At 37.8% G+C, this 13852-nt stretch overlaps 1 non-coding gene across 1 annotated transcript; it reads right to left on the bottom strand.

Moving 5' to 3' along the window:
• Positions 1-6006: 6006 nt before the first annotated feature.
• Positions 6007-6113, bottom strand: LOC120092263 (small nucleolar RNA R71). The gene has a single exon (XR_005485973.1). It is a non-coding gene; the product is annotated as a small nucleolar RNA R71 (small nucleolar RNA).
• Positions 6114-13852: the final 7739 nt, after the last annotated feature.

The raw sequence follows: 13852 nt of genomic DNA, 5'->3' as shown, positions 1-13852 counted from the left end.
CTAGCTCGAAAGTTAGTTGACACCATGTGGCCAGACTTTAGTTCTGAACCTAGGAATCTTTGTTTAGCATTGTCAGCAAATGGAATAAATCCACATAGTGATATGAGTTCTAAGTATAGTTGTTGGCTAGTTTTGATGGTCATTTATAATCTTCCTCCATAGTTGTGTATGAAAAGAAAGTTTATGATGTTATCAATATTGATTTCAGGTCCAAAACAACCAGGGGATGACATTGGGATATACTTAGAGCCATTGATTGATGATCTAAAACTTCTGTGGGAAATTGTTGTGCAATGTTATGATGCTTATCAAGAGGAACTAATCAACTTAAGAACAGTTCTATTATGGATGATCAATGATTTTCCAGCATATGGAAACCTTAGTGGATGTAGTGTCAAAGGTTATAAGGCATGTCCAATTTGCGGAGATAACACAGCTTCATTAAGACTTAAACATGGGAAAAAAATGGCATACCTTGGCCATCGAAAATTTCTAGCACAAAATCATCCATTTGAATGTCAAAAGAAATCATTTGATGGTCAGAGAGAACTTGTAAGTATTCCAGAACATTTGTCTGGGAGGTTGTATTTGAAAAAACTAAAGATCTTGATTTTCAAAGAGGAAAAAAAAAAAAAAAACAAAAAACAAAAGAAATATCCCAAAAAGAAGTATCAAAGGTTGTTGGAATAGGATGTATGCTTTTTTCCAACCCCCTTATTGGAAACATCTCCATGTTAGACATTGCTTAGATGTGATGCACATTGAGAAAAATGTTTGCATGAATATCATAGGTACACTTCTTGATATTCCAGGAAAAACAAAAGACGGATTGAATGCTAGACGTGATTTAGCTGATTTAAAAATTCGACAGAGCTTACACCTATCAATGGGGATAAAAAAATTTCCTTCCCCTTGCTTGTTTTACTCATACTAGAGAAGAAAAACGTTGTATTTTGAAGGCGATATCAGAAATGACGGTTCCTGAGGGTTACTCCTCCAATGTTAGAAATCTTGTGTCAGTGGAAGATTTAAAACTTAATGGTCTAAAAATCTCATGATTGTCATGTGCTCTTACAACAATTGCTCCCATTGTAATCAGATTTGTGCTACCAAACATGTTCGATATGCGATAAATCGTCTGTGTATTTTTTTCAATTCTATATGTAACAAAACCCTAGATGTTATACAATTAGAGAAACTGCAAAAAGACATTGTGATTACATTATGTTTATTAGAGAAGTATTTTCCTCCCTCATTCTGCACAATAATGGTGCTTCTCACAGTACACATTGTTAGAGAAGTCAAACTTTATGGGCTTATATATTTGCGATGGATGTATCAACATTTGTTAACTAACGGGTCATTCCACTAAAGTTCCGTAGCTGCACTACCTTCACTGTAGATATATTTCTGTCCATCTGATATAACCATAACCAATAAGTCAATCTTTCACAGGTTGTTCGTGGTCTTGGCTGGGTCAAAATACCGTTTTACCCCCGAGAACACTTCTTGTTCCTTCAATCCCACTAAACCTCTAAAGAACAATTGATTTGTGGTCCAACCAACAAATCGAGTCCCTTTTAGCCTAGAGAGAGGGTGGGGCCCCTTGTTCTAATTTCGGAGTTAGCACTTAAGGGAACAACCTATCTACTACTGATGACGGGCATAAATGCACGTTATTACAGCGCAAAGTTATAAAACAATGAAGGATTGCAATGGTAAAAATATATAATATTGCGTCCAAAAGCATTAAGTTTACAACATTGCGATCGCATGCGTCCATCGAATTAAAACAACTAACTTATGTATTTTATGCAGGAAAATACATTGACGCAAGATGAAATTGCGATCCAAGGAAATTAGCGTCCGAGCGCATAAAAGATTGCGACCGCAAGGCTATGCGATCATATGCGTTCACGAAGATCTGCTCAAGAAGGTGGCCGCATAGAGCCGGCGCATCAAGGTGAAAGCTTAATAAATCACGATGAGACAGAAAGCTGATGACAGTTGATTCTGAATTAAGTTGACAAGCCGTTAACGACACTGTAGCAAGTACACTCAGCTTTTCGGTGACAATTATTCGGCACATCAGACAGAGAATTAATGACATCCCATTAGTGCAATAATTTGAAAGAAAAAGCTCTTCACCTTGAAGCTTTATAAATACTGAAGGTCTCCTTCGTTAAAGGAGTTCGCCCAGTTCAGAGAATTCACCATATAGAAGATAGTTAGCCTTTGTTCTTAGTTTCCTTATACTTAGAAGGTGGAAGCGAGAGAAGGGAAAAGACGCTGGAAGATCGTCCTGGTCAGCTCGAGAGAGTGCCAGGGAGCGTAGAAAACAGAGAGAGGGTCGACTCTTGCGAGAACAAGAATATCTTTTGAGCAGAGTAGAGAAGAACAATGTAAAAGCCTTGGGAAGCAAGAAATTGCTACCAGGCTCTTTATCTTTATTTCACATTGTCATTCTGTATTTCGATTTCATATATAGAATGGAACTTTCATTTCTACATCTGTTCACTCTCTTTACAATACGCATGAGTAACTAAACTTTTGAATGGGTTGAGAAGTACTTAGCTAACATGACCTAGGATCTTCATTGCATGCGATCATCTTGTCTAATGTTGCGTCCATCACCCCTTTAGAGGTACTCGAGAGAAAGTCTTGATGACTAAAATTAGAAGAACGCAATATGCGATGCATGTCTTAGGTTATGCGTTTATACTCATGCGTTGGACTATGCAATATGCGATTACGAATGTATGCGATGACCATGTGTTTCTGTCACAAGTTTTCTTGCGCTCTCACCAAGTATAACGAGAATGTAAGTTTCTCAGGAGATCTGAGGTCGAACTCATGGACTTGTAGCTAAATACAAGCGATGATGTTTTTGTGGCGGATAAATAAAAGAATGATGAGGGTTGTAAGCTATAAACTACTCCTACTTCTAACTAACAGACAAAGTAGTGGGAATATGACTGAGAGGTAGAGACACAAAAACTGTTGACGCATAGTAAATGCATGGAAAAATAGATAAAATGTGAGGATGTCTTCACTGCAACATTGAGCTTGACTGCAAGGGCAACCCCAGCCACCTCAAACTATGCGATCATGCTACACACACTTTTGTCTAATTCTAGAATGCATGCAATGTATATGCGATAGTGCCGAGAAGCCTATTTCTAAACCTCCATAACCTGCTCATGTGCTCTCGCCGCATAAGCGTGATAGCCATATACCACCGTATCCTACTTCTGAACACATGCAATATCCTATCCGTAGGGTGCATACGTTGTGTAAAAGCAAACGGAGCTTATCTCTAAGTTCCCCATTCTTGCTTATGCGTTCCAATCTGCTCTCTCGAGTCTTAGATTTGGGTTTTAGACTACTTTTCCAAGTATGCCTAAATGATGAATGATGCGCTCATAAGACAAGGTAACCACATAAACTTGGTTGACGTAAGATTATTCCTATCTCTAGTGAATACTTGCTTACATTGCTTAATGCGACCAACCACTTACCCTCCCGGGCAGTTGGTTGTTGCTGACTTTACTCATAGACAAGCATTGTGTCCGCTTATAGACAAGTGTTGCTACAGCTTCACACTAAGCAAATAAGGTTCTCACAATACTCACGTAACGCACACCTCCCGGTGGTTTGCTACATGCTTCATATTCCTATGCCGCATGATTAAGTATACGATACTCTTACAGTCTCACTAAGTGATGCAATGAAAGTTAAGGATGCTAAGTAAAGGAAGATGGAGATGGAATCGAAGGAAAATATAGAAATGCATTGATCACAAAATGTATTAATTCCTTAAGCCAAAATTTAATACAATATAAGGAAAGAAAAGAAAATGAAAGGACCAGCTGGAAGCAATGCCTTGCTTCCAGCAGATGTGTGTCAAGGCTGTCGATGGTGCCATGGAAGGGCGGTGGAGCTGACTCTCTCGAGATCTAACTCCGGTGAAGGCTCCGGTCGTCACTCGGAATGGATGAAGGAGATGAAGAGCTCTCAAGCTTTCTTCTAACGCTTTGGTCTGGATCACAAGGATCCACCTGAAGGTAGAAACTTGGATAAAATGAAATTCTGCTCAGCAACTTCTATTTATAGAGCTGAATCACCGATAACATTAATGGACCTGCTCTGATTCTGACATTCGCGGTGCGATGGTCTTTTTCTGAATCTCTGCTGCTAACGACGTGGTAGGTGAAATGTCAACATCATCTTTTGATTCGGTATACGTTCATGTTGCATTCCACCAACCTTGCGTTCATCCCTCTATTATGGTTATTGTCATGTAGCCACAATCTCCTTGCGATGACCGCATTCGTTCGATGGCCGCAACTTCTCAGCGATGACTGCATTCGCTTGACGATCGCAACTTCTATGCGATGGACGCATGCAGTTGATGGCTGTAACATCCATACGTCGAACGTATGTGTTCGCCCTTGCGATGGAGAAATTCTCCGCATGCGATCGTCTTTGTGATAGCCCAGCTTCCGCGTATGCGTCCGCTTCCTGCATTAGCTACAAAGATAGACAATTGAATGCAAATAGTGGGTTAACCGAGATTCTTGATGCTAAATAATGCAAACTTATTTTCTCATGAATTCCTAACATATTCGCTGCATATTTCACTTAACAATCCTCATAATTCTAAATAAAAGGCCTAAGATGACGTGCATTTCTGCCCGTCATCAAGTCTAAAGAAAGAACCTAAGACTTGAGAGAGCTAGGTTAGAATCTAGACTTGAGAAAGCAAGATTAGATCTGCATAAGCAAGAGATAGAGACTTAGAGATAAGCTTTGTTTGACAACATGCATCGCATGCACCCTAGAGATAGGTTATGGTAGTATGCGGTCGCCTTGTGTATGTGTGTGCCATTCATCATCGCATAGACAAGAATAGAGGCTTAGATGTAAGTCCTATAGACATCATCGTATACATCGCATGCGTTCTAAAACTAGAGGCCGTAGCATTTGCATTGAGAGATGACTTGCTATTGTATGTATGTAGCATGATTGCATAACATGAACGCAACCTTAGGAAATGTTAGCTAAATCCCTTCTCAATCCGCCGCATAGACTTTATACTTTAAACAACACACCAATTAACGCATTGTTTTATTTGTTACTGCAAAGTAATCGAAAACTATCATCGCATACTGTTTCCTTAGTCCCTGTGTTCGACCCTGGGCTTACCAAGCAACTCAGTAGGATTTATACTTGGTTTTTGCTGAGAAAACTTGCATGCACAATGCATATTCCACCATTGCATTCTACACCATTATTTCATCACATTAACAACATGCATCAAGTTTTTGGCGTCGTTGTTGGGGACTATGGCAATACATTGTGCTAACGGTAACTTTTTGATTTTTTTTGCAGACTATCCGTCTCTGTGCACTGCTTCTTCTTAGGTAAGGGAAGAAGCGGGCGTCGTATGAGCGAAGGACAAAATCCTGAGCCCGATTACCACTTAGAGATTGAGAGAACCTTCCGAAGAAGAAGAAGAAACAGCCGCAACAACAACAAAAACAAGAGAAAGATCCAAACATGGCAGAATAACCAGAGAATGGAGCACCAAATGCAAATAATATCATGGCGAATCCCATCCTATTGGCAAACGACCGCAATAGGCCCATCTGGGACTATGATTCGCCCAACCTTTATGATTTCTCACCAGAAATCATGAGGCCAGCTCTTGACGGATCGAGATTCGAAATGAAATCGGTGATGCTGCAGATGATCCAAATTGCCGGACAGTTTTGCGGTAGGCTTGGCGAGGATCCGCACGCCCACCTCTGGAGTTTCATTGAGATCTGCAATACGTTCGTGTTCCCAAACATCTCCGCTGAGGAGGTTCGATTAACATTGTTTCCATGTTTGTTGTATGACTAGGCATGAAAATGGGCTTATTCTCTCAAACCAGGGGAGATTATATCATGGGAACAAGTAGTTGAGAAGTTCATGAAGAAGTACTTCCCCTCAACGGAGAATGCCAGAAGGAGGAAGCGGATTACCAATTTTGAACAGGATATGGACGAATCGCTCAGTGATGCCTGGGCGAGGTTTAAGAGGCTGGTAAGAGATTGCCCGCATAACGGCTTACCAAATTACTTACAGATGGAAATTTTCTACCATGGATTGAACCCTGCATCGCAGATGGCTGCCAATGCGGCAGTAGTTGCTGGTCTGCTCGACAAAACATATGACGAGGTGAAAAATATACTTGATCGCATTTTAAAAAATCACGAGGATTGGAGAGAAAGCGATCAAAGAATAAAAATTAAAGATAATGACGCAAATAATGAGGCCATTGCATCCCTACAAACCCAAATGAATGCGATGATGAATCTAATACAAGGCATCACAATCAATAGTACGGGAACGCATAAAGGGAAAGTCAACGCAATCGCTCAAACGACCACGAGTTGTGTCACTTGTGGAGAAGCACATCCGATTGAAGAATGCCCAAGGAATTCACAGCCAATATGCTTCATAAAAAATAAGCCTTTCTCCAATACGTATAACCCCGGGTGGAGAAACCACCCCAATTTGGCGTGGAAAAATCAACAACAAAGCTATCAACCTATGGCGCAAAAGGAAGGGCCACAAGGATTTTTTCCGCGAACAAACGATCAACCGCAAAATCAAGCCAGCAGTTCGCAGGCACCGTAATCTTCATCTTTAGAGAACTTTTTGAAGCAGTATATTGAGAAGAATGAATCAGTGCTTCAGAATCAAGCGACGTCCATCCGAAATCTTGAAATTCAGATAGGACAGATTGCGGGAGAACTCAAAAATAGACCGCAAGAAGCGTTGCCAAGCTCAACTGAGCTCCCTTGCAACTTCGGGGGTACAGGAAAAGAACAATGCTTAGCAGTCTCCTTGCTAAGCGAAAAAACGACAGCGAAAGTAGAGGAAGGACCCATCATGACCAATTTAAATGAGGTGAAGACCAAGAACCCGTTGACATATGATGTAGAAGAGCCCGAGAAGACGAACCCAGAAGTTGCGCCCACCTACAAGCCTCTAAAACACGAGATAGAAGAAGTACAGCTACCACCATTCCAACAAAGATTGAAAAAGAAACAGAATGATGAAGAAAAGATCACTGCAGTGGTAGTAACGCAAGGGGTACATACTATGGTCCCACAAAAAATGTTCGACCCAAGAAGCTTCACGATACCCTGCTCAATTGGAGGGGTCTACATTGGTCAAGCACTATGCGATCTTGGAGCGAGTATAAACTTAATGCCGCTATCAATCTTCAAACGATTGAATATGGGAAAACTAACGCCCACGACGGAGACTTTCCTGCTTGCGGATAGATCCCGAATACATCTCGAGGGAGAGTTGAAAGATGCCACAATCTCAATTGACAAATTCATCTTACCGGCAGACTTCATCATTTTGGATTATAAAGCGGACGATGATGTGCCCATCATATTGGGATGACCATTCCTCTCGACCGATCGTGCTCAAATTGATGTGCAAAAGGGGGAGATCGTAATGAACGTCAATGGGGAAAAGCTTCGGATTGAGGCAATCGAGATCTTAGAAGACGGGGAAAAGAAGAGAAAGCCGCCTTGGACGTAAAAAGCCTAGATTGAAATAAGTAGTCCCTGCGTTACTATGTGACTCAAACTCATCAGGGACGCAATTCTTTTGGAATATCCTTTTTTCCTATCAATGATTCATGAACTTTTGTACTCTTCTTTTATCTGTTATCGTATATTTGTCTTTTTGCCTCTATAAAAAAGAGAGAGAGAGAGAAGAAATTTTTTGTTAACTTTGTTTTTTTATTTGACCCTTTCGATGTTTTCTTTGCAATGATCGTAGTGAACGATCGTGGAGGAGCTACACGAAAGACGCAACTAGCTTAGTCCACCACCGCAATCGAAGAGAGCAGTTCGCCGCAAAGAAGGATGCGTTCACAAATAATGCGGGCGACAAAGCAAATTTGGGGGTTGTATCTTTCCTTGACTTTGTTTATTCCAAATTTTGCTCTATCGCATCACATTTTAACTTTGATAATTTTATCATCGCATCCTCTTTAGTCGGCGCAATCATTACACATTGATTAATTTAGTAAGTCACCGCATTATTTCTCTTTGTCAATTATGATTTCAATGATGAAACACATGCCTCTATTTTTTCGTATATACTAGAGTCAACTTAATTTTAGGATAGTCAATTCATGAAATATTTCTAGAAGTTAGTAGTCTGCTAGCTTTCTTTCAAACTGACTTTTTACGAAACTTTCTAAGAGCATTGCATGACTTCTTTCAATCTTTCAGCAATGAGAACATTGTTGCTTTTAAATTTGGGGTGTGGTATTCATTTTCAACCTTGCTATTTTTAGGTTCTACGAAAAAAAAATCATAACGTTGCGATTGGATCCTACTCGTAGTTGGATGTCCCCATGACACACATGGGGGCAAGCCAAAACAAAGGTAGGAATCGTGATCAATGCATAAATAAAATGATCGCAACTCCGTTGCCAAATGGGCATGAGTTTAGACTGAGAAAGAGCGCCTTGCTAGTAGTTGGATGTTCGCATGACACACGTGGGGGCAAGCCAAAATGAAGGCTAGGTACTCGGATTAGTGCAAGGTCATAGAAAAAATATATGTCTAAAATACGCAAGGATAAAAATCATTTGAAAATACCCCTGTTGGAAAAAAGTTTTTTTTTTTTTTTTTATATGAAATAAATCATGCGATGCCTTGGAAACAAGTAAATTCTTTTTGAAGGTTAAACTTGCGGTCCCTAAATTTTAGAAATATTTTAAGAAGAGACTCAAATAAGAATTAAGGAGATTTTAGTACATAGGATTTGAATAAGGCAACCTTGAGAAATCTAGGAAAGAAGAAGGCGGTTTGACTTTCTAGAAAAAGTCTTTAGTTTATGCTTGAGGACAAACATTGTTTTAAATTTGCGGATGTGATATCGAGCAGAAATGCACGTTATTACAGCGTAAAGTTATAAAACAATGAAGGATAGCGATGGTAAAAATATATAATATTGTGTCTAAAAGCATTAAGTTTACAACATTGCGATTGCATGCGTTCATCGCATTAAAACAACTAACTTATGTATTTTATGCAGGAAAATGCGTTGACGTAAGGTGAAATTGCAATCCAAGGAAATTAGCGTCTGAGCGCATAAGAGATTGTGACTGCAAGGCTATGCGATCATATGTGTTCGCGAAGATCTGCTCAAGAAGGTGGCCGCATAGAGCCGGCGCATCAAGGTGAAAGCTTAATAAATTACCATGGGATAGAAAGCTGATGACGGTCGATTCTGAATTAAGTTGACAAGCCGTTAATGACACTGTATCAAGTACAGTCAGATTTTCGGTGACAATTATTCGGCGCATCAGACAGAGAATTAATGACATCCCATCAGTGTAATCATTTGAGAGAAAAAGCTCTTCACCCTGAAGCTTTATAAATGCCGAAGGTCACTTTCGTTAAAGGAGTTCGCTTAGTTCAGAGAATTCACCATATAGAAGATAGTTAGCCTTTGTTTTTAGTTTCCTTATACTTAGAAGGTGGAAGCGAGAGAAGGGAAAAGACGCCGGAAGATCGTCCTGGTCAGCTCGAGAGAGTGTCGGGGAGCATGGAAAACAGAGAGAGGGCCGACTCTTACGAGAGGAAGAATATATTTTGAGCAAAGTAGAGAAGAACAATGTAAAAGCCTTGGGAAGCAAGAAATTTCTACCAGGCTTTTTATCTTTATTTCACATTGTCATTATGTATTTCGATTTCATATATAGAATGGAACTTGCATTTCTACATCTGTTCACTCTCTTTACAATACACGTGAGTAACTAAACTTTCGAATGGGTTGAGAAGTACTTAGCTAACATGACCTAAGATCTTCATTGCATGCGATCATCTTGTTATAAGTGTTATAAATAGACCGATGGATGTGCTGTCACATGTCCCACTCCCACTTACTATAATCACTCTCTCCATTCACCTTGTTATTGACCTACCCAAATGCCACCTGTAGGAGGACACCCATGATGCCTCGAGGCCGAGAGTAGATCTCACGGTGTGAACTTTCAGGGAGAAACGTGTAGAGGAAAAAATGAAGTATCATATACCCCATTTTCCTCCCACTGAGTACTCTACCTAGGGTTAATTAACTTAGAAAAAATCTGGCTACTGATTTTATCTAATTATTTGTTTAATTAGCTAAAAAATAACTATTGTCTTTGATGATTAAACAATTTTCATCGAAGTCTCATTAAACTCTTTAATAGACTTTGATCAAACTTGCATTCATGTAACAAATCTATCAAATTCATTTTTCCAGGTAGGTTCCCAGGTAGGGATGCGACGTTTTCATCGACTTAAGTACCCCAGCCTAGCCAGAACCCGCCTTAGTCAAAAGGTCCCTTATAGATACATTTATTATATTTTTAATCTTTTATTAAGAATCAATTGAATTCTATTAAACCGATTAAAAGATTAAACATAGATTTCTAATCTCACTAGAAATGTGATCTTAGATCTATCTCAATCATATTTTAATACAATTTAAAAAAATGATTATATCCTAAGGTTTGCATGCAACTATTTATTATTGATTTTAATTCTAAATTCATTTAGTTATAACAATTATAAATAAATGAAACAATTAAAAACAACCATTACATGCTAGACATACTTTAGTTAATTATAACATTTATAAATTAATATAAGGTAATGTTATGCTTCATGCAATATTCATTCGTTACTAGTATATAACATTTATATAACTAAGTAATGAATCATGCTATAACGTACATTCCATACATCCATTCAACCATATATTATGACAATTATAATATAAATGATGCATGGATATGCTATAATGCATGCATACATATATTATAACATTTATACCTATATGATGTATGAGCATGCTTTGTATAATTTAAATCATGCATACTCATATATTATAACATTTATACCTATATGATGTATGAGCATGCTTTGTATAATTTAAATCATGCATACTCATATATTATAACACTTGTAATATAAAATAATGCATGAATATAAATGCATAACCTATGGTGGGTTTTAAAACTATATGACATACATTATGGCATATAATATAAAACATACATCACATGTATATTTACACTAATGGAGGATGGACCGGAATAAGACCTCTAAAAGAAAAAAACAAAAGGCTATCTATTACATAAAACTTGAGTCAACCAGTTCGAAATAGGTGAACCGGACCTTGAATCGCTCAAACTGAACTGCCTTTCAATGAACCACCTTGCAGCTGATCGTGTAGCAAACAACCGAATAATCATATAGGAAAGACTACACGATTGTGTAGCAAGCATCTGTGCAATCTTGTAGCAAATGCTACACGATTGTGTAGCAAAGTCTACACGATCTTGTAGCATTAGCTATTTGCTAAACGATCGGGTAGATATAACTACACGATCTGGAATCTCTGCTTCGTCTTCTCCATCGAAACAACACTCTACAACTTTTCTTTGAAGCTTCTTGGGAGTAGCATGAGCGACTCAAACTTACAAATTATAGACCCTATTGCTAGATCAGTGTCCAAAAATGCAGGGGCCTTTACAAACCACATTTTGTAAATTAAAGAAAGCCTTAAACAGAGCGTTTTATCCCGAAACATCCATCAACAAATTACATCCAAAACCATTCATCACATGAAATAGAATGCATATTATAAAACCCACCATTACTGTAAAATGATTCAATAAAATGAATGAAACTTGAAATAAAAAACCTACAACCTGTCTCTGATATCAATTGAAGGAACTCTAACGGGAGAGAACCTTCAGCAGAAGCAGATCGACAAAATTCCATTTTCATTGAATATAAAATTTTACAGTAAACAAGTAACAAGATATGCATTTAATTCTAAATTACAACATGCTTTAGAAAGAATTAAAGGATTTCAAGAAACCTCACATTTGAAAACCTTTCTTCACGTTTTTCCCTCGAATAGATCACAAACTCCTTGAAGACCTTCTTCAAGAATAATCTCGAACAAAATTGAACACTACCACGAATGTTACCTTGGTATTCTTAGGGTGAGAACCTAGAAGTGGTGGGCTTTGACTATTTTAGATTTTTGAGGGAAAACTTAATGTAGAGGAGGAAAGCTAGAGAGCTCTCTTAAAGACTCAAAACCACAGAACTCTTCGGTTTTCTTTCTCTCTTCTTCAATTTCAATTAACCAAGAACTTAGCAAGAAGAGGAAGAAACTTTTTCTTTTTCTACTTGCCAAAAATAACCTCCACCCACGAAAAAGAAGGTTCCTTATTATTTAAATAATAATAATATAAATATAAATATGATAACTAATTTATCATATTATATATATATCAAATATAACATATAATCTATACTTTTAATATTGTATCACATACAATATAACTATAGTTTCTTTTCTCTATCATATCATTTAATATAAATCATATTTATATTAAATTTAACAACTATGAATCCAATTCATAGAAACTATATTTGAATCTCATTCAAATATTTATTTCCTCCCATTAAGCTATAATAAAATTCATTATGACAATTGTATCACATATAATTGAAACAACTTAATTATATCATATATAATTAAATCCCTCTATTAATTTGAACAATTCAAATTAATCCAAAAACTAATTCTCAATTTAATCCTATTGAGCTACCAATGGGACCTCATGGACTTGTAGCTTGAAGCTCCAACGGTATATGAATAATTAATTAAACTCTTTAATTACATTATTCACCATCCGTTAACTGTCGGGCACTCCACTAAAGACTGTCAGCTGTACTCTTCACACTACAGATATATTTCTGTGTCCATTGGATATAACCAATCAACAATATGATGACCATTCATAAATTGCTCGTAAGTACAGCTAGGCCAAATTACCATTTTGCCCCTATAGTTACATCTAACTTCTTAAGTACCACTGATCCCTCTAATGAATAATAGACCATAGTTCAACTATGACTAAACCCCACTCGGGCAAGAAGAGGGTGTGATGCCACATTGTTTAAGACCCAAAATCAACCCTTAAGGGAGCAATTTATCAACTTACCCTTGCCTCGAGGAAGGAGTGAATTCCATCTTGTGTAGCTGTGTTCCCAATTCCCCAATTAGATGAATTCCCAAAATGGTAGGCTTGTTGAGTCGGTGATTTGGCCACTCTCACCCATACAAATCAAAGGACCACTCTCATAGGCAGGAGTTCACAACTCACTCAGGATTCAGGTCATGTTACCTATGGTCATCCTGGTGAAATGTAAGTCTCTATTATGAATAGCGTTATATAATGAGACTAAACATTTCGTGGTCCGGTCTCATACAAACTCCTTTGTATAGAATATCCTCGCTCACATATCTATACATGAATGATTAGGATCAGATCATTTATAGAACTTTACAACAATTGTAACACCTACAAAGCGGGCCATACTCGTAGTGTCACTAGGATAAGGTACCCAGCCTTATCCATCTACTACAGACTATTTAGGTTATCACTTAAACATGATCCACTCGTATGTTTCTACATACATGTTTAAGTTACAAAGATAATCTTGGATGTTAGTTTATTGGTTTATGGTTAATTCAACTAAAATATCATATATTTTATAGACAATGAATAAAATATCATATATTTTGTTAAATAAATAATGAGTTTGTTCAATAATGTTTACAAACTATAGGACCCTACGAGATTTAGGGCATCAACCCCAACACTTTTCCCTCTTAAATTTTTCCTCTGTTCTGAGCATTCTTTTCACCAGTTCTAGCCATTTTCTGACAAGTGCACACCTGAATTTGGAGGTTGCGT

Source organism: Benincasa hispida, chromosome 9, assembly GCF_027475165.1.
Source record: "Benincasa hispida cultivar pf3 chromosome 9, pf3_genome.v1.1, whole genome shotgun sequence".
Taxonomy (NCBI): Eukaryota; Viridiplantae; Streptophyta; class Magnoliopsida; order Cucurbitales; family Cucurbitaceae; genus Benincasa; species Benincasa hispida.
The sequence above is the reverse complement of the archived record's forward strand: the minus strand, read 5'-3'. Positions and strand labels throughout refer to the sequence as shown.